We start from the raw sequence: 20,132 nt of genomic DNA on the forward strand, positions 1-20,132 counted from the left end.
TTATTGTATTTTTTCTATTACCATTTAGTCCCCTTCTTCCTCCCATCCCACCAGCAATCACCACACTGTTGTCCATGTCCATGAGTCCTTTTTCCTTTTTGCTCAATCCCTCCATCCCCTAATCTTCCCTCCACTAGCTGTCATTTTGTTTGCTACATCAGTTTGTTCATTAGATTCCACATATGAATAAAAATCATATGGTATTTGTCTTTCTTAGACCGGTTTATTTCACTTAGCATAATGCTCTCTAGGTCCATTTATACTGTTGCAAAAGGTAAAATGTTATTCTTCCTTATGGCCAAGTATTATTCCATTATGTAAATGTCCCATAGTTGTTTTATCCATTCATCTATTGATGGAAACTTGGGCTGATTCCATACTTTGGCAATTGTAAATAAAACCAAGATGAATATAGGGGTGCTTATGTTCTTTCAAATTAGTGTTTTGGGTTCCTTCAGCTATATTCCCAGAAGTGGGATCCTAGGTCAAAAGGCAAACCCATTGTTAATTTTTTGAGGTATCTCTATACTGCTTTCCACACTGGCTGCACCAATCTGCATTCCCACCAACAGTGCAAAAGTGTTCCCCTTTGTCCACACCCTCATCAGCACTTATTTGTTGAATTATTAATGGTAGCCATTCTAACAGGTGTGAAATGGTATCCCTTTGTGGTTTTAATTTGCATTTCTCTGATGATTAGTGGCATTGAGTATCCTTTCTTATGTTTATTAACCACCAGTATGTCCTCTTTGGAGATGTGTCTATTCAGGTCCTTTGCTCATTGTTTAATTGGGTTGTTTGATGTTTGGCATTGAGTTTTGTTAAGTACTTTATAAATTTTGGATATTAACCTCTTATCAGACATAGCATGTGTGTTCTCCCATCCTGTAGGTTATCTTTTATTTTGTTGAAGATTTCCTTTGCTATGCAAAAACTTTTAGTTTGATATAGTCCCATTTGTTTATATTTTTCTTTTGTTTCCCTTGCCTGGGAAGATATATCCAATAAAAATTGCTATGAGCAATGTCCAAGATTTTGCTGCCTATGCTTTCTTCTAGGATTTTTATGGTTTCAGGTTTAACATTTAAGTCTTTGATCCATTTTGAATATGTGTAAGGTTCAATTGCATTGATATGTATAGGGTTCAATTGCATTGCTATGAATTTTAATTGACATATTAAAATTCAAAATTAACAAAGTTTTTCATATAATATTGGGAAGAATTGTCTTACTACATACATTTAATTTAACAGAGTAATGTAAGTGGGAAAATGGAGCTATTTTAACCCCCCAAATTGCAAGAATACCTGGGCATATTTAAGCATCAGCATTCCAGTGGTGGCTTTATCATCATTCATCTTGAATTACATCCTGGTCACGCTGCAAACCTGCACAGGCTACACGGGGGCTTGAGAAGTGCTCATTACTACTTGCTTTATCCCTAGTCAGCCCCCTTCACCTTCCCTGGGGCAGTTGTTCTAAGAAGTTATGACCCCCTTTAAGCTTGCTTTCCCAGATCTTCACCATAAGTTATGATATTGCTGTGTGCAAAATAAAATTATTGGAGCAGAATTCTCCTCACCTTACCTGACTGCAACCTCTGACTGGCCTAAAGCATTTTCATCCTTTCTGCTAGTGCCTTGTCTCACACAGAGAGGCTTCTCTTCTCCCCCTGGACTCCACAAGATGCTCAGATGCCACACAAGTTCCAAACAACAATGCATTTGGTACCCAGAGGACTAAACTACATGAAAGTTTAACAAGTGACCTCATGTAGTCACACAACTCTGCATATAATTCCTTCAATAAATTACAGTTATTATGATTAGTTAGTATCATATATTATTATTTAAAACTAACATCATTCTGATATACTTTTTGTACATTTGCTCCTGTATGTTTTAAAAATTTGCCTAAACTAAAGGTAGTTCTTGAAATTTTAGGCATGCTAAAATTTGCTTCATTTGCTAAACATAAAATGTATACTTTAACCCAATCCCACTTAGATGATAGAAATCTATAAACATACGTATTTATTTTTATTTTGTATTGTCATGGAAAAAAAATACTGTACTATAAAAGCAGAGAACTTTGAAAGCCTTGGACATTAGCAGCAGAAGATATGGGAGCCAGAGAGAAAATAGCAGTTCAGAATATCACGAGCCATGCGGATGCTGAAGAAACATTCATTTGGAGGCAATTATATTTCCTCCTATTGTATTTTCCTTTTTCACACAGCCAACCCTGATAGTATAAGGAGCTAATAAGGCTTTCTGGCAAGTAGTCAAATATTTAGAGGCCAAAGGTCTTAAATCACCTAAGTGCTTTTCAATGAATACTTATGTGCTGAAGGTTCATATTTAATTGATTCCAAAGTGACTTATGCTTAGTAATGGTTCACTAAAGAATTTGAAAACATAGCTACTTCCCCAATTAGAAAGTATACATCTTCTTCCATGTCAGAGTTGTTACAGACATGTCAAAGCAAGTCACCAGGTCACTGAGGCTCTGGACAAAAGTAGTAAATATAAACATGTCTGTGTGCACTTGAGCAGTTGTGAGAGGAAAGGCAGAGGTGAAGGGGCTTCCAATTATTTTGAATTTGTCTTAGAGATTCAAGTGAATTTCCCGTGAATATCTCTAAGACACAGCTAGTAAATCCAATCAAAATATAGCATTTTGAGACCTGAATACAATCACCAGAATATTCTAAGTTTACCAATCATCAGTACTGGAAATACATGTTTTGTCTCAACTAAATGACCCCTCACAAAGTTTACTTACATCTCTAATTTTGCCAGAGGGTATATATATATATATATATATATATATTTCAAATGTTCAAAATATTTCTTTTACCTTCTACTGTTAGAACTTTTTTATTATTATTGTAAGAACTAATGTAAATGTAAGAGACTCAGTGAGCATTAATGTATAAAATTACCATCCTCTCACATCAACTTATCACTGCAATCATTATTCTAACCAGAAGCATGCTAGAATGGTTTGAAAGCCAAAAGAGAGTAATCAGTGACTTAAATCACTGTTCTTATTACCTATTAACAGAAACTACCAAGAGAAGTTGATTTTTAGGGGAATCAGAACAGCTGGAAAGAAAGATAAGGCAAAGCGGACTTGTGGCAGAAGGCAGTTTTCACTGAGCCCTTCTCTGCAGTTTAACGAGAAGAATCTTGTACTCTCTAGAGACATTTTAATTCCACTTTCATAATGGTGGACAAGAGCATTGACAATGCCATTTCTTTAACAAGTACTATATTTATGATAAATAAATTCAGCCAGTGTTGCCAAGAAATCATTCACACAGGTGATACATTAAATGAACTTAACAATTTAAATTATCCTGCTGTTTTGCCAAATACACTTATTAGGTCGAGTAGTTTTCTGGTAGAGTCTGTTGGATCTTCTATGTACACTATTATGTCATCCGCAAACAATGACAGTTTTTCTTCCTCCTTTCCAATTTGAAGGCCTTTATTTCTTCTTCTTCTTCTTTTTTTTTGTTTTTGTCTGATCACTATGGCTAGAACTTCCAATACTATGTTGAACAGAAGTGGTGAAAACAAGCACCCTTGTCTTGGTCCTGAAATTAGTGGAAAAGTTTTTAGATTTTGCTCGTTGAGTATGATATTGGCTGTAGGTTTTTCAAACTGCCTTTTGACTTGACAATTTCACTGCTAGGATTTGACCCTAAGGATCCTGAAACACCAGTTCAAAAGAACCTATGCACCCCAATGTTCATAGCAGCATTATTTACAAGAGCCAAGTGCTAGAAACAGCCTAAGTACCCATTGATAAATAAGTGGATCAAAAAACTGTGGTACATTTATACAATGGAACAGTACGCAGCAGAAAGTAAAAAGAAGCTCCTACCCTTCATGACAGCATGGATGGAACTGGAAAATATTATGCTAAGTGAAATAAGCAAAGTGGTGAAAGACCAATATCATGTGATCTCACCTGTAAGTGGAACCTAATCAACAAAACAAGCAAGAGAAACAGAACCAGAGACATGGAAATAAAGAACAAACTGACAGTAACCAGAGGGGAGGGGAGAGGAGGATCATGCAGGGAAGAAGGGGAAAGGTCAAGTCAAGGAACATGTATAAAGGACCCATGGACAATGACAACAGGGTGGGAGAGAGGATTGAATGTAGGAGGGGGTAGGGTAAGGCAGGGGAGAGTAATGGAGGGAAAATGGGAACAACTGTAATTGAACAACAATAAAAAAATTGAAAAAAATATTTAAATTACTTTAGAAAATAATGAATTTAGCAGACTTCTGACCAACATGGAGGCATAGGTAGATCTACTTTGTCTCCTCACACAACCAAAAGAAGGACAACAACAAATTTAAAAACAAAAAATAACCAGAAATGCCAGAAAACTGAACTGTATGAAAATCTGACAACCAAGGAGTTAAAGAGGAAACATTCATCCAGACCAGTAGGAGGGGTGGAGATGGGCTGCTAGGGTAGAGAAGACTCATGGCAAGGCAGTGACTGGAGGACTGGAGTGAGCGAGACAGAGGCTGGCAGAGTAGGAGGTCCCACATTTGCATGCAGATAAACCGGGAGGAACAACTGGGGAGTGAGACAAACCACACAACTCAGGGTTCTAGTGTGGGGAAATAAAGCCTCAAAACCTCTGATTGAAAAGACCTGTGGGAGTTGTGGCCACGGGAGGAACTCCCAGTCTCACAGAGAGTTCATTGGAGAGACCCACAGGGTCCTAGAATGTACACAAAACTACTCACCAAGGAATCACTACCAGAAGGGTTCAATTTACCTATGCATAGAAGAGGAAGTGACTGAAAACTGACAGAGAGCCAAACAAGCAGCACTGTTCTCTCTCAGACCCCTCCCCCACATACAGCACCACAATGCAGCAACATGGGTTGCCCCACTGCGGCAAATACCTAAGACTCCACCCCTTACTACATAACAGGTGTGCCAAGACAAAAAAATATGGCCCAAATGAAAGAATAGATCAAAGCTCCATAAAAGATACAAGTAAGTGATGAAGAGATAGCCAACCTATCAGATGCAGAGTTCAAACACTGGTATTCAGGATACTCACAGAAATGGTTGAGTATAGTTGCATAATAGAGGAAGAAGTCAAGGCTATGAAGATTGAAATAAAGGAAAATATACAGGGAACCAACAGTGAAGGGAAGGCAACCAGAACTCAAATCAATGCTTTAGAGCAGAAGGAAGAAATAAACATTCAACCAGAACAGAATAAAGAAACAAGAATTCAAAAAAATGAGGAGAGGCTTAGGAACTTCTGGGATAACTTTAAACATTCCAACATCCAAATCACAGGGGTGCCAGAAAAAAAGGAAGAGCAAGAAATTGAAAACATATTTGAAAAATTAATGAAGGAGAACTTCTCTACTCTGGCAAAGGAAATAGACTTCCAGGAAGACCAGGAAGATCATCAGAGAGTCCCAAAGAAGTTGGATTCAAGGAAGCACACCCCAAGGTATCATAATTACATTACCCAAGATGAAAGATAAGGAGAGAATCTTAAAAGCAGCAAGAGAAAAGGAGACAGTTACCTACAAAGGAATTCCCATAAGACTATAAGCTGATTTCTCAAAAGAAACCTTGTAGGCTAGAAGGGGATGGAAAGAAGTATTTGAAGTCATGAAAGGCAAGGACCTGCATACAAGATTACTCTATCCAGCAAAGCTTTCATTTAGAATGGAAGGGCAGAGAGAGTGCTTCCCAGATAAGGTCAAGTTAAAGGAGTTCATCATCACCAAGCCCTTATCATATAAAATGTTAAAGAGACTTATCTAAGAAAAAGGAGATCAAAACTATGAACAGTAAAATGACAACAAACTCACAACTATCAACAACCAAACCTAAAAAAACAAAAACAAAAACAAAAGCAAAAATGAATTAAGCAAACAACTGGAATGGGAACAGAGCACAGAAATGGAGATTACATGGAGGGTTATCAGGAGGGAGGGGGATGAGGAGAATGTGGGGAAAGGCACAGGGAATAAGAAGCATAAATGGGAAGTATAAAGTAGACAGGGGGAGGTTAAAAATAGTATGGGAAATGGAGAAGCTAAAGAACTTATATGTCTGACCCATGGACATGAACTAAGTTGGGAGGGGGGACAGGAATGACAGTGGGATGGGGGCTGGAGGGCAAAGGGAAATAAAGCGGAGAAAAATGGGACAACTGTATAGCATAATCAATAAAATATATTTCAAAAGAGGAATTTAAATAATCTTGAACCAGATAGCTGTTAATGTTTCCCATCTAGTTATTACTTTGATAATTACAGTAAATAACTTTTCCTCTCATTTCCTCACACTATGTGAATGAAATACAGATATAAGAATGTAGACATATTGGCTAGGTATTCCACCTATGTGGACAACTGTAATTGAACAACAATAATTTTTTTAATTAAATTTAATTTTTAAAAAATTTTAATTAAAAAAAAGAATGTAGACCTATATACCAGAAGTGCACTGCCAACACTAAAAAGCTTGGTTTTGTTGTATACAGATGAGTACAGTAGCTTTTAAGATGCATTCTTGCAAAAGAGGCAATTATTCAACCCACCAAAATGGCAATCACGTTGTGAGGACGAACTGCATGAAGAAGTGGTCATTTTCTTTAGTCTTTCTTGATTTTCTAATTAAAAAAAAATCAGGAAGTGACAGTTTGACTAGTTGAAACTGATAAAATCAGTTTCTTTCTAAAGATTGGTGTTTTTATTTTATTCAATTCAATATGAGTTTCATGCACTTAAAATGTACTTGGCAATACTCTTAGCACTGCACAGAGTACAAAAACTCTCAGCCCCAAAGAGTCTCATACCAATAAAGAAAAACTTTGAAAATGTAAGAATTGAAGCATAAACGAAACCCTCAAATCAGGCATCAAAGTGATTGCAAATCTCTACAATTAGAAACAAGAAAGTCTACCTTGAAAATTGAATATGTTGGTATTATAGAATCAACCTAAAACCAGTATAACCAATGTCACCCCAATAAATTCAATTTAAATAAAGGCAAAAATGAGTATATTAGAAGTCTTTAAAGAGGAGGCTGTGTTAAAAAAAAAGTTCCTTAAAGAAGATTTAGGATTAGAATGTCAGAAAGAAAAGATGACATGTTTCCTTCCCTCAAAATTACTATGTCGGTAGAATATTTTCCATTTTCCCATCAAGCTTATATTCATAATATTGGTATAAACTAGAAACAACATGCTCTCAGCATTCAAAGAAGACATAATGAAAACTTTCTAATCCTCAATTCACAAATAGTGCACTCATAAAAATTGCCCCATAAAATTAAGTCAAATTGATTAAACATTTTAAGTTGCCCTATCTGACCCTTCTTAAGATTTACTATAAAGAAAACTCTGAGGGATGCTTCTGGGTGCAGGAAAGATAACTAGATTCTCTTCCCAGCCCAAAGAGAAAGAAACACATTTACATAGTGGCCTCAGGGAGATGACAAATAACAGGCCTTTGGGATGATTGACAGTTCAGGAAAATCTCTAAATCCTCAGGGTTGACGATACAACCTAAGATGAGGAAACTTCTGTGCAAACCTGAATCAGGTCTGGAGCTTTTTAAAAACACAGATTCTGGGGAGGACCAAGGCATCTGCATTTTTAAGTGTTCTATAGGATTCTAGTGTTCACCCATTCAAACCACCAGCTGGAAAAGTTCCCTGCACAAAATGTCTCATAAAGTCATGTTAAAAAAATCTATGTGTAATTAACTTCACTGTGATTTCAGAATTTCCTCCTAAGTTTTTGAAACACAAAGAAATAATTCTTAATGTCTGCATTAGAGTGATTAGTTTATTATCAAACTAAAGACAATAAAACATCAAATGTTTATTAGAGCATGTGAGTATGTATAAAATTCCAGAAACCTCAGAATTATGATGATTTCTTCAAAAAACATGACTTCAACCTATAAGTTATTTCAGGTAGATTCTGATGTGGTGTTATAGAAAATGGTTGCTTTTTAGGGAGAGAATGCAGCTTTATATTTCCATTATTCATCATCTATAATCATATAGTGAACAAAACCTGCTTACAGAAATGTCTTTCAAAAGAATAAGATAATTGGTGGGAAATTGTAGGTTTATTTTTATCAAACTGACCTCTTTCAAAGAACCAAATTGTTGCTTCATACATGATATTATAGAAGTTGACCTGTTAAGTGCTCAGCTTCTGCCAATCTTAGTGACACTCATTTTCCCTCTATGTTTATCCACAAGAAAATTGCTTTATATAAAAAAAATCTGAAAAGAAAATCTCTTTCTTTGGAAATATTATTTCAATAAACTTCTCAAAAGGCTATACAATTTCACTCAAAAAAAGAGAGATATTTTCTTGGAAGGGAATAGTGACTACTTAAATGTGACAAATTTTCAGATATTACTGGTTGACATTGACAAAAATTCAAAAACTAATATCTCACCAGCATTTTTTAATGAAATTGATACTTTAGCTACCCATGCCTGTTATGACACGTTAGCACAAACTGGATAGTTTAAAAGAACATACATTAATTTTCATACAGTTCTGGAGGTAGAAGTCCAAAATCAGTTTCACGGGCTGAAATGGAGATAGTGGGAGGTGGGGAGAAGCCTTTTCCTTGCCTTTCCTGCTTCTAGAGCTTCATTCCTTGCTTCTCATCACCCTGACCCACTGCTCCACTTTCAGTGCAGGCAGCATCGCCTCTTCAAATACCTGTTTCATCGCTGCATGGCTTTCTTCTCTGTCATCAGACTCCCTCTACCTCCCGCTTAAAAGGACTCTACGGCCCACACCAATAATCATGGATAATTTCCTCATCTCAATGTTCTTCATTTAATTACTTAGGCAAGGACTCTTTTTCTGTACATGGTAATAGTCATGGTTACAGAGATTATGACCTGGCTATCTTTGAGGACCATTATTCAGCAGACTAGAATTGACAAGATAGTTTTTATCTGGAAGTGTAGATAAGTAATATCAGGTGAAAAAAGTGGGAAAAGGAGAAGGAGTGAGAAATTGTCCTCCTAGATATTAAAATACAATTTAAACCTGCTATAATTACAGAAAGGGGTATCGGTATAGGTTTCCACTTGGCATTGTTATGCATGAGAATAGAATATGTGATAAAATGCCACTAACCAATGAGGAGGAAATGGATAATTCAAAAATATAGTTACTTCTTCTCTCAAGAACTAGATAAGTTAGAACATATGATGTGACTCCATACCCCATATTTTTAAAGGCCTAAAGAGTTAAATCATAAGTGAAAAAAATTTAAGAGTCCAAGGAAATTGATAGATATTTAACTGATTAACCATATAAAAGGGCTTTCTAGATACAAAGGGGGTGGGAAAAGACCGTTAAAGGTAAAGGTTAGTCAACTTGAACATATAAAAATTTTGAAATTATGTCCATCAAAAATATAAACAAAATTTAAAACCAAGTATTAAATTGAAAAATAGCTGCAATAATGTTGTAGACAACTGGTTAACATTTTTAACATAAAATTTGCCTTATATATTAATAAGAAGAACATAGAACCAAAATAAAAAATATTTAAAGGCCTTTGCTAGAAGAAGAAATATAAATGTCCAATAAACATGAAAATCTCATGACTTCTGTATAATCAAATAAGTGCAAGCTACATAAGAAAGTGCTATTTGTTGCCTATAAAATTGCATCATTTATGAAGAATGATATTCATTGCTGCTCACAGCATGTATTATAGGTGTCCTCACTGTCACAAGAATAATAATTTGTTATAATCTCCCCAGCAAGAAATCTAGCAATATGTAGAAAGTCTTTTAAAAATTGTGCTTTGATCTTGTAATTCCACTTCCCATAGCATAAGAAATAATCAAAGGTCTAAACAGGGTTTTGTAAAAGGTAAAAAATATATATACAATAAAACTGAAGTGATTAAATTAACTAGTCTGATCTTTGTGGCCAAATAATATACAAATACTAAAAAGTTGTAAAGGTTTTTTTAATGACTAGAACATTTTCACAGTAAAATGCTAGGTTATTAAAGCAAAATTCAAAATTGGCTATATAGATATTCAAGTACAAACACACACTATATACAATCCTCAGGATATTGCTGGCAAATCTGTGGACAAGTGAGTTGAATTCAGTGAATACTAAAAAAGGTTAGAAACAAACTTTGATATCGGCTATGAAGAAGCAGAGACTAGCAACAGGAGTCAACTGGGGGATGAGTGGAGTCTCTGACATTGCCCATCTCTAGGCCTCGCTTTTTTCATCTTTTCAGCAGAGTCAATCACACCGTCCCTCTGACTGTATAAGTCATAACAGACAATACATGCAATTGTTCCCTGTGAGTCGTCTGTGTAGGATGTGGTGATATACCTCTAAAAACAACCAGATCTCCTCAGCGTCTGGTCATTATACAAGAAAGCTCAAAGATGAAATAGCATGCGTGAAATAATATAAAAATTCAAGAAATAAGTTCAGAATAATAACTCTAAAGACTTGGCTTCAAATTACAGGGCTCCATTAAATCAATTGTAACATTTCTGTTATTACCACATTATATGACCATAATGAAGATAATAAATACCTGGCATTTACAGAGTTTCTTTCATCTAAATATTCCCAGAGAGCTCCATCAACTTTATGTGCAAATTGATTATGAGCTCCATACAGATGAGACGGCAGAGGGATAAATTACATTAACAACAATGCGGGTCTCTCTCCTTTCCACCAGTTCCTTAACCCAAGCTTACTGATTGGTGCAAGAACAAGAGCCAAATGCTTTTAAACATAGTGAAAATGAAAGATAATTTTAAGAAGTCTCTTATCAATAGTCCACAGTCTAACAAAAGGACTTGGAAAATGGCATAATTTGACAACATAGTTGTCACGATTTGCATTGTAATGCTTAAGGCAGGAGTGTACCTTTAGAAGAGAGGTCAGCTTTATAAATGATCTGCATATAAGATAAAAAACAAGGGAACTTTTTCTGTGATAGGCTATGGCAATGTTGGTGTATGTACATCTCCTGGCATTTTCCCAAACAAGGAGCATCAGATGCCCACACACTCACACCTTCATGGTTTTATTTTCCAAAAGGCAGAGTCCAAGTCTCACCTATTAATTTCAGTCAAATAATACACAAAACCCAATAGTGGTCAACACCAGCTCAATAATAGTAGCCATTACCTAATATACTGGGACTGTGCTGTCGACAGCAGCAGCCACGGACCACATGTGGCTGCTGAGCACTTAAATATGCCTCTGCAACTGAGAAACGGATTTATTTTATTTTATTTTAATGACATAAATTTAAACTTAAAAACTTTTAAAACTGTAATCATGTTTGGAACAACTGAGATATGTGAATCTACTTTTTCAACAATAAATTACATGAAATATATGCATATGTCAAGTGTTTCTAAAAAAAGTGTAGCATCCAAGATGAGATGTGCTAAAAGCAAATAACACATACAAGATTTGAAAGACTTAGTAAGAAAAGAGACTGCAAAATAACTTATTAAAATAATTTTATATTGATTATAATTTAAAATAAGTATTTAGATACATTGTGTTAAATAAAGTATATTATTAAGACCTGTTTCTTTGTTGTTGTGGTGGTGGTGGTGGTGGTGGTGATTAGAAAATTTTTTAAAGTACCTATAAAGTCTACATTATATTTCTATTGGACAATTGTACCAAGATTCAAATTTCTAGTTTCACCTTACTGTGATTCCTCTTGGGGGCAGGAGTCTCTGAGATGATTCAGGAGCTCTTAACCCAGCTGAATGGAGAAGCACGGAATAGTATTTCTAATATTGACTTGAAAAGAGAAATGCAGTCTTTTGACAATCCTCCCAAAGAATGGGACGATCATTGCCCCACTCATTAAGCACAACCAAGCCCATCCTTCAGCCTTGGGACTTTTACCTTCTCTACTTCTCGGTCCTTTGCGGACCTCCGTCGCCTTCCTCAGCAGCCCTCACTAGCATTTTATGCTCTTAGCTCCTTGTTCATGAATTTTATTCACCCACCCATACGTACTCTATTGAATACCCCACATAAACAGTTGAAAACCTTTTTCAGTTCTCCCCAAGTTCCTAAACCCTTACCCACCTCAACAGTTCCAGGGAAGTCCGAGGTCAATGAATTTCTGAGCTTCCTTCCTTTCAACCTCAATGATTTTCTAAGTCATCCTTTTACTGTATCTTCTTGCCATTTGTTCTGCTTCATTTTAAATGTAGCGACTTGCTCTTTACCCATGTTTTTGACAGAATCACCTTCCTCATCTTAAGAGGCATCTTAATCAACCATCCCCCCACCACAGTCTCTCATAATTCCCACATCTCCCCATCTGTTAATTACATCTCACAACCCCTTCAGATGGGTAAGCCTGGGACCGCCTAGACTCTCAGTCAGGCGGAGAGTGACCGAAGCTGCAGCCTATCCTTTCTTTTCTTTACTTTTTTTTTCCTTTTGGAGCCAAATCTTCTTTCCAGGTTGCCAGGAAAGTTACATGTCCTCATTCTCTGGCTCAAGGTTTACGCCAATCAGTAATTCTGACTAGTAAAACAGTGAATAATCTGGTTTCACAATTACATGATTTCTAACTTAATGCTGATTTTGACCAAATCAGAGTGAGGTAACGAGCCTGTAATACCTGGAAAGTCTCAGAATACCAGCTTGGATTTATGCACTCTTGTAAAGCTCCAAACCCCTCCCTCCTTTGTTCTCTCTCTTTACTCTGTCAAGGCTCCTGCCCAGGACTTCCTCCAGGTTCCTGTGCTGGAACCGTATCAGGCCACACTTCCTGTCATTATCATGTCATCATAATATGGGGAGTGGCTGGTGCCCAGGCTCTTTTATTTAGTCCCTCCTTAGTCCTTCCTTGGAGATAACCCTATTGCTAGTTGGTTCCCCTCCAAGTGTGTGCACACCAGATGTGACCAAAGCTGCTGTGATCAAAACTACTTGAGCCGAATATCCTTTTCCGGCAGAGCTCTCTGATGCCCATTGATGTTAAATTGACCTGTTTTCCACTATTCTTATCCTTTGCATCTGTTTTCTGGCACAGGCCCACTTTCATTTGCTTATACCTACTTATTTCTACAGTATGATTAGAATTAATTTTATGTGTAGTTGATTCTCTGTGATGATTCTTTCATTCCTTCTCCTTCACTTACAAATACAATCAAAGCCTGTTTCAAGAATCAGCCCTCTAACCTGCTCCATCTGAAAGCTCCTATCCCTCTCTCCCCTTTTATTAGGAGATAAACCTCATGCAATCTGAGTTTCATTCTCTATTCCCTCTAGGGAGGTTACTTTTCTAGATCATTAATATGTGCCTGACTAGCAAATTCCAGCCTTCACATTGTTCATCAACTCATCCTATGTGCCATTCATAAATCCCTCTCTTGGCATCCTTGATAAGGGACTTTCTTTTTGTCATGATTGGGGCTAGTTAGCATCTTTTCTTCAGCCAGACTCTTCATAGGTATCTGTAAGGTCTCTCTTTGCCTTCTACTCTCCATGACTTAATTACCACTCTATAACAATGATTCCCATTCCTGATTTAAATATGGTGCCCATTCCTGATTCAAACCAAGCATGCTTAATCACCTGTGAGACATCATGTCACGGGTAACCAAAAGGCACTAGTTCTTCCTCTCTACCCTCCAAATTTCCTCTGCTACCTTTGGCATCTCAGTAAATTCAATCACCATCCCACCAGTATTTCAAGCTCAAAATGTTGGAGACATCTTCAAGTATTTTATCTTTTTATTACAGTATCTTCTTTCTCTGCCACATCCAAGTGGCACCAAATTCTGTCCATTGGTTCCTGAGGCATCTCAAACCCTCATTCCTTCGATCAAGTCTCCTTGTTACTGTTCTCAGCCCAGTCATCATTAAGGCTTACCAGCAGCCCAATAATTTCCTAAGAGCTTTTTCTTCTTGTGTCTTGTCCCCAAAGTTAATTCCAAACCCAAGTTTGATCATATTACATTGTTCTTCTCAAAATATTCAATGACTCAACCACACATAAAACCAAATGAAATATCCTGAATGAACTGGCTGCCACAGATTTTTCCATGTTACCTTTCATGCTATCTCCATTGTAACTGGTGCTGTGGTCACACATGCAATTCACTGCATCACAAATAATTTGTACAATTTCCTGAAGCTCTACCTTTCCCACAATGTCCCCTGAGCCTCCAGTGCTCTGATCTCATTTCCCACTATTGAGTTTCTGCACCGTCTTTGGGCAGTGCTTCCTCCATCAGGTCTGCTAGGTGTTCCCCTTTGGAGAACACGAATCTGCATTTCCCATTGCACTTTCTACTTTGATTTTAATTCTTATCATAGGCTGCAGTGTTTTTACTCTTTGTGATCATGATTTCTCCACTAAATTGCAAGTTCACAGAAGCAGAAACTATGTCTTACTCAACTTAACTTCCCTTATACCCCTCAATAGTAGGTAGGTGTACAGTAAAGGTTTACCCAGTTGTTGATGTAGAACAAAGTAGATTCTAACAAAAGGCCATGTTTCCTTAGAGAGTGTACATTCTTAAAAAGAGCTTTAATAGTTGTCTGTCAGACTGTCCAGAGTAAATTAATATTCCTCTTTAAAGGTAAACAAACACTCATTCAGTCAGCAAACATCTACCAAAGACACAAGATAATCCTAGAATTGTGCTTGACACTTTGATGATTAGAATAAAACAATTAAAGGTTCAGGTGAGAATTAAGGAAGCTTCTGTGGAACTTCCCCTTGGAAGAGTGGTCTTCCATGGGCAGGTATATGGTAGACAGAAAAAGTAGATTGGGTGTTTCAAGTGGGAAGAAGAGAAACAATGAATAAAGGCATGCACACAATTGCAACTGTTGTATTATTGAGAGGTGAGTAGTATGACTAGAAGGGATAGTTCTTCCTAGATCATAATTTTCAAAATGTATCAGTCACTGACTCCTTTCAATGGTATCAGGTGAAGGAATGCAATGTGTGAAGCAAATATAACTACTGCCGTGAAAAGAGAAGGGAAGTTAGAGATTGGAGCCCTGACTGCTCATTTGCCTCCTGATAAGCAACCCCCTCCCCACCATCCAGAATTCCCTCCGTGGAGCTCCTCTTGGTGAATTTGGAAAATCACCAGCCAAGTGAAAAACAAAGGTAATGGGGACAAAATTGTGGAGCACCATGCTACCCGTCCCCTGTGCTCACTCATAATTCAGACTTTTTTCACACACAGTGCATAGTTCACTGCAATTGTATGTCCTTTATCCTTTTTAAGCTACATAAATTATTTTTATATCTGCATGGCTAGTTCCACACTTTGTACATATCTGTTCAAATTATTTTAGAAATTTCGAAATGAATGGATAAATGGATGGCTACGTGAATGCCAGCCTCCACTGAAATAAAAAATGTTTATCCAAAGTCTTTGTCAATAATCCTCTGCAATCTAGTGTATCCCCACCCATTTCCATCAGGGAATTAAGCTTTGAAGGTGAACACACAGCTCCAGGCTAAGGCAGCTTTACCAGAAGACTTCACCGTGACTCCACCAGAGCTGAAGGATGCACATCCAAAGGCTTTGTGATGATTCCTATAAGAAATATCCCAAAGCACACATCCTTCTCATTGCTTCAATTAATAATTCACAGGCTTCCTCAAGGTACAGAGGCCCATGCTGGCTACATTGCAGATCTCAGAGGAAATGCAGAGCTTTTATTAAGAGTTAGAAAGACTCTAAAGGCACAATGTGGTTAGAGGTTTAGCCAAAATCTCAGCACATGCAAATAGCCTTAGTACATGGAAGAGACATCTGGGAATGGGCTTGAAAGGATGACAATGGGCTGTTTTCTATTATGTTCTTGTAACCTGTTGGGCCATAGACATACGTACACTTCTGTTCTTTTAACTTGGGGATAACGCATGTAGAGAGGCATCATGATTAAGGGAGCATTAATGCATGTGGACAGGGCCAACTGAAAACAAGATTCTGTATTTCATCCAGGTATAAAAACTAAAAAGCCTCTTAGATTTAGGGGGGAAATAAGAGCAGCAGATTTCTTTTTAATTGAAGTTTTTTTTAAAAAAAAAAGAAAACACCACCATCATTTTTAGGATACCTTAAGTTTTCCCTAAATAGCTGGTACCTCCCTATAGGTGTCTTGCTTGTGGAAACAATAAGAACACATCATACATCTAAAATGATAGTTCTCTTTTGCTCTCTTGCCTTATATCTAATTGCCAGTTAGATGGCTCTGACTCTATAGCTCATAAATTTCAATGTCTGATGAATAAATCTCATTATTGCCTAAGACAAAGCATTTACTCAACATGCTTGTATGAGGCATGTTTATACCAGGCACTGTGTTAGGTGCTGAGAATATACTGATTTAAAATAAATGAATAACTTGAAACATGAAAACCACTCCTCAAACTTAGAATCTAGTGGAATCTAGTGTGGGAGACAGACATCAATCAAATAATCATAAAACCATATGTACTGTTACAACTTTTCATGTAACATACATTGTATCATGTGAGGGTAGTAGGAAAACCCACCTTCTTTGGTGAGCTCAGGGGAACCTCTCCAAAGACATAACATTTGTGGATAGAATGGAAGGATGGGTAGGAATAAGCCAGGCAAATGGAGTGGAGTAAAATGGAGCATGGTAGGGATGAAGGTCATGATTAGCAGAAGAAATAGAACATCTTCAAATAGTGCTTTCAAGGCTCTCAATAAAACCAGCAGGTTCACTGTGGAGATTATAGGGACATGGCATCGGACAATACTGAAGAAGTAGGGGAGGGCCATACAGAACATTATAGGTCATGACAAAATATTTGGCTTTATCTTAAGCATAATACCAATAGATTGGGAAGTTGCCAGAAAATTCTGGGCATAATGCTACATGTTTAGATGGTCTTTTGAAAAGATTACTATAGTTGCATTATTTCAGAAGCAAGAGGTGATCCAGAGGTGATGACAGGTTAGATGAGGGCAGCAGCTATGAAAACAGAGAGTAGATAAAGTGGGAAGATATACAGAAGGAAACTCTGAAGAAAAGATAGGAGATAGGAGCTGAGGGAGAGAAACACATCAACAGGGACTAGAGATTCTGCTTTGTAAAAGTAGGTGGAGGTCAACACCCAGACTCCACTCCACACCTGTTGGAGTGGCTAAAGTCCAGGACGCTGACAACAATAGATGCTGGCAAGAACGTGGGGCAGCGAGAACTCTCATTCACTGCTGATAGGAATGCAGATGGCATAGCCACCTTGGGAAAGAGTTCGGCATTTCCTTCCAAAGTGAAACATAATCTTAATGTAGGATCCAGTGATTATGTGCCTAAGTATTTATCCAAATCTAAATGAGCTGAAGAATTACGTCCACCTAAAAACCTGCACACTAATGTTTAAAAGAGCTTTGTTCATAATTGCCAAAAAATGGAGACAACCTAGATGTCCTTCAGTCAGTGAATGGTTAAACACACTGTGGTACATTCATACACTGGAATATTAGTTAACAATGAAAAGAAATGAGCTACCAAGCTGTAAAAAAATACATGGATGAATCTTAAATGCACATTGCTAAGTGAAAGAAACCAATCTGAAAAGGCGACATAATGTATGATGCCAAGTTGTGACATTCTAGCAAAGGTAAACCAAGGAGACAGTGAAAGGTCAGATCTGTGGTTGCAGGAGCAGGGGAGGAAGGGGTGGGATGGAAGGAGGAATAAGTGGAGAGCTGGGCATTTTCAGGGCAGTGAAAATATTCTGTACGATACTGTAATGGTGAATACATGGCATATGCATTGAGCAAAACCCATAGAATTATATAATACAAAAGGTGAACCCTAATGTACACTATGAAATTTATTTTAAAATAATGTTATCAATACTAGTTTATCAATTGTTATGAATGTACCACATCATGGCACTATATTAATAATAGGGTAACCTGAGGGCAGGAGGAAAAGGAGTGTATGGGAACTCTGTATTTTCTGTTTGATTTTTTAAACCAAAAACTGATCTAAGAAATAACTCTCCAGGGAGATTGTGTCTCATCAGCCACACCTCACAATGTGACCTGCCAGTTAGGAGGGTTACTGGTCTACAATCATTTCCAGATGAGATGAGCAGAGTTCGAAGTCTCAGATTATTTTGATACAGCCTATAACATTTATGTCTCATGGGTAACTTTTTAATACATTTTATAACTTTTTAATAGAACTCATAGTGTATTTCACACATTCCTAGGAGTACTAATAAAGGGAGCATGACACTCTAGGAGTGACCCATAGAACAAAATGTCTGGGAAAAGAATATATACACATATTCATTGAGGAAGCCACCTCTGACAATAGCAGACTAGGAAATTCAAATCTACCTTCCCACTTTGAATAACTGAAAAAACAGACAGCATAATGTGAACACGATAGGGAACTACTATAAGGACTTGACATGGGACAGCACAGATCTGAGGGAAGTTAGCCAGCTTTTCAAGCTCCTTTTCTTTCAATATACTGATTCAACACGAGTTTTAGAAAGAATGGCTAAGAAGGTAAAAAGGGTTGGGGGTCACCTTCCGGGGTCAAAGGGATAAAGCTCAGAAGCCAAAACCTGCCAGTGGAGACCCTAATCCCTCCCCATTCCTCTGGGTTGGCACCACAGAAGGGTTACAATTAGATGTGAGAGTGAACAGGAAGGAGAAAGTAGAAAGGGCTGCACTGGACTACCGCTCAGCTTCAAATCTGTCTAATCTCTCAGGTTGGATGAAAGTCCTTCTAAATTGGCGGTGCCCTGCTGTACCTGCCAGAGGCAGGAGATGACATTATCCTAGGTCACACATTATCCCGACAGACAATTTTGCAAATGTAGTGTCTGACATATAGTCATAAACAACAGGACATACGAGGATGAGGGGACAACATGGACAAAAACAGCAGAAAAAACAGACAACAGAAAAGACCCCACAGAGGCTCAATACACCTAAATCATCATAACAGATTTTCCTAAAAATCTCTATGTACTGTGATCGAGAAACAGAATTAGATTTTTAGAATTTAGCATAAAATTAAAGACTATTGAAGAAGTATCAAATGTAATCCTAAGCTGAAAAAATAACTAAAAGTAAGAAATCAATAAATGGTTTAATAGCAGGCTATACATTGCTGAAGAAGTAATTAGTAAACCAGAAGATAAAGCAGAAAAACATGCTTCAAAAGAAATACAAAGAGAGAAGGGCACTTAAAAATGAAAACAAGAGAAAGAAATGGATGTATAGCATCTACCCATAAGGTCTATGATACATACATTTGGAGCAGCAGTGGGGAGAAGATGGGGCAGAAGGAGCCATGGGGAGATAACAGCTGAGGGGTTTGTGTTTTTTTCAAAATGACTTAAAAACATCAAATCACAGAATCAATAACCTTTGAGAACTTCCAAGCAAAAGTTTAGAATAGTTTAAAGAGGAGAGAGAGAGAGATTAACTGATTATCTTTTAAGGGGAAAGAGATACCTACTGACTACTCAATAAAACTATAAGATTCAGAGGACATAGAACAAATTCAAAATGATGGGGAAAACTCAGATAATGTAAAATTTCATTCCAAATAAAAACGTAATTAAAAAATTAAGGAAACCACAGATAGATTTTCAGACAAATGAGAATCCATCACACCCACACTAAATACTAAAAGTAATGTATAGGCAGAAGGATAATGAACCAAGATGGAAGAACAGAGGTGGAAATGGGAAAAATATTGAAAAACACATTTCAGAAAAATATGAATTCATACTTACTATATAAATCAATATTAATAATGCACTTCAAAATTGAGACACACTATAAAATAAAATGCAAGACATCAGTAGCATGTAGGTTGAAAGAGGATGGAGTTAGAGGGTTCCAGGATCACTGTGTTGTACAGATAAACCAGGTAAAAGTTCTAAATTAATGCCAGCCATCGATAAATCAAGGACACATGTTCTAATCTCTAGGTGACCACTGAGGGATGGTAAAAAAGGATGGTTCATATTCAAGCACACAGAAGAAAGATAATAGAATGAATATACAGATAAGAAAAGA

This window comes from Phyllostomus discolor, chromosome 6 (genome assembly GCF_004126475.2).
Source record: "Phyllostomus discolor isolate MPI-MPIP mPhyDis1 chromosome 6, mPhyDis1.pri.v3, whole genome shotgun sequence".
In the NCBI taxonomy this organism is placed as follows: Eukaryota; Metazoa; Chordata; class Mammalia; order Chiroptera; family Phyllostomidae; genus Phyllostomus; species Phyllostomus discolor.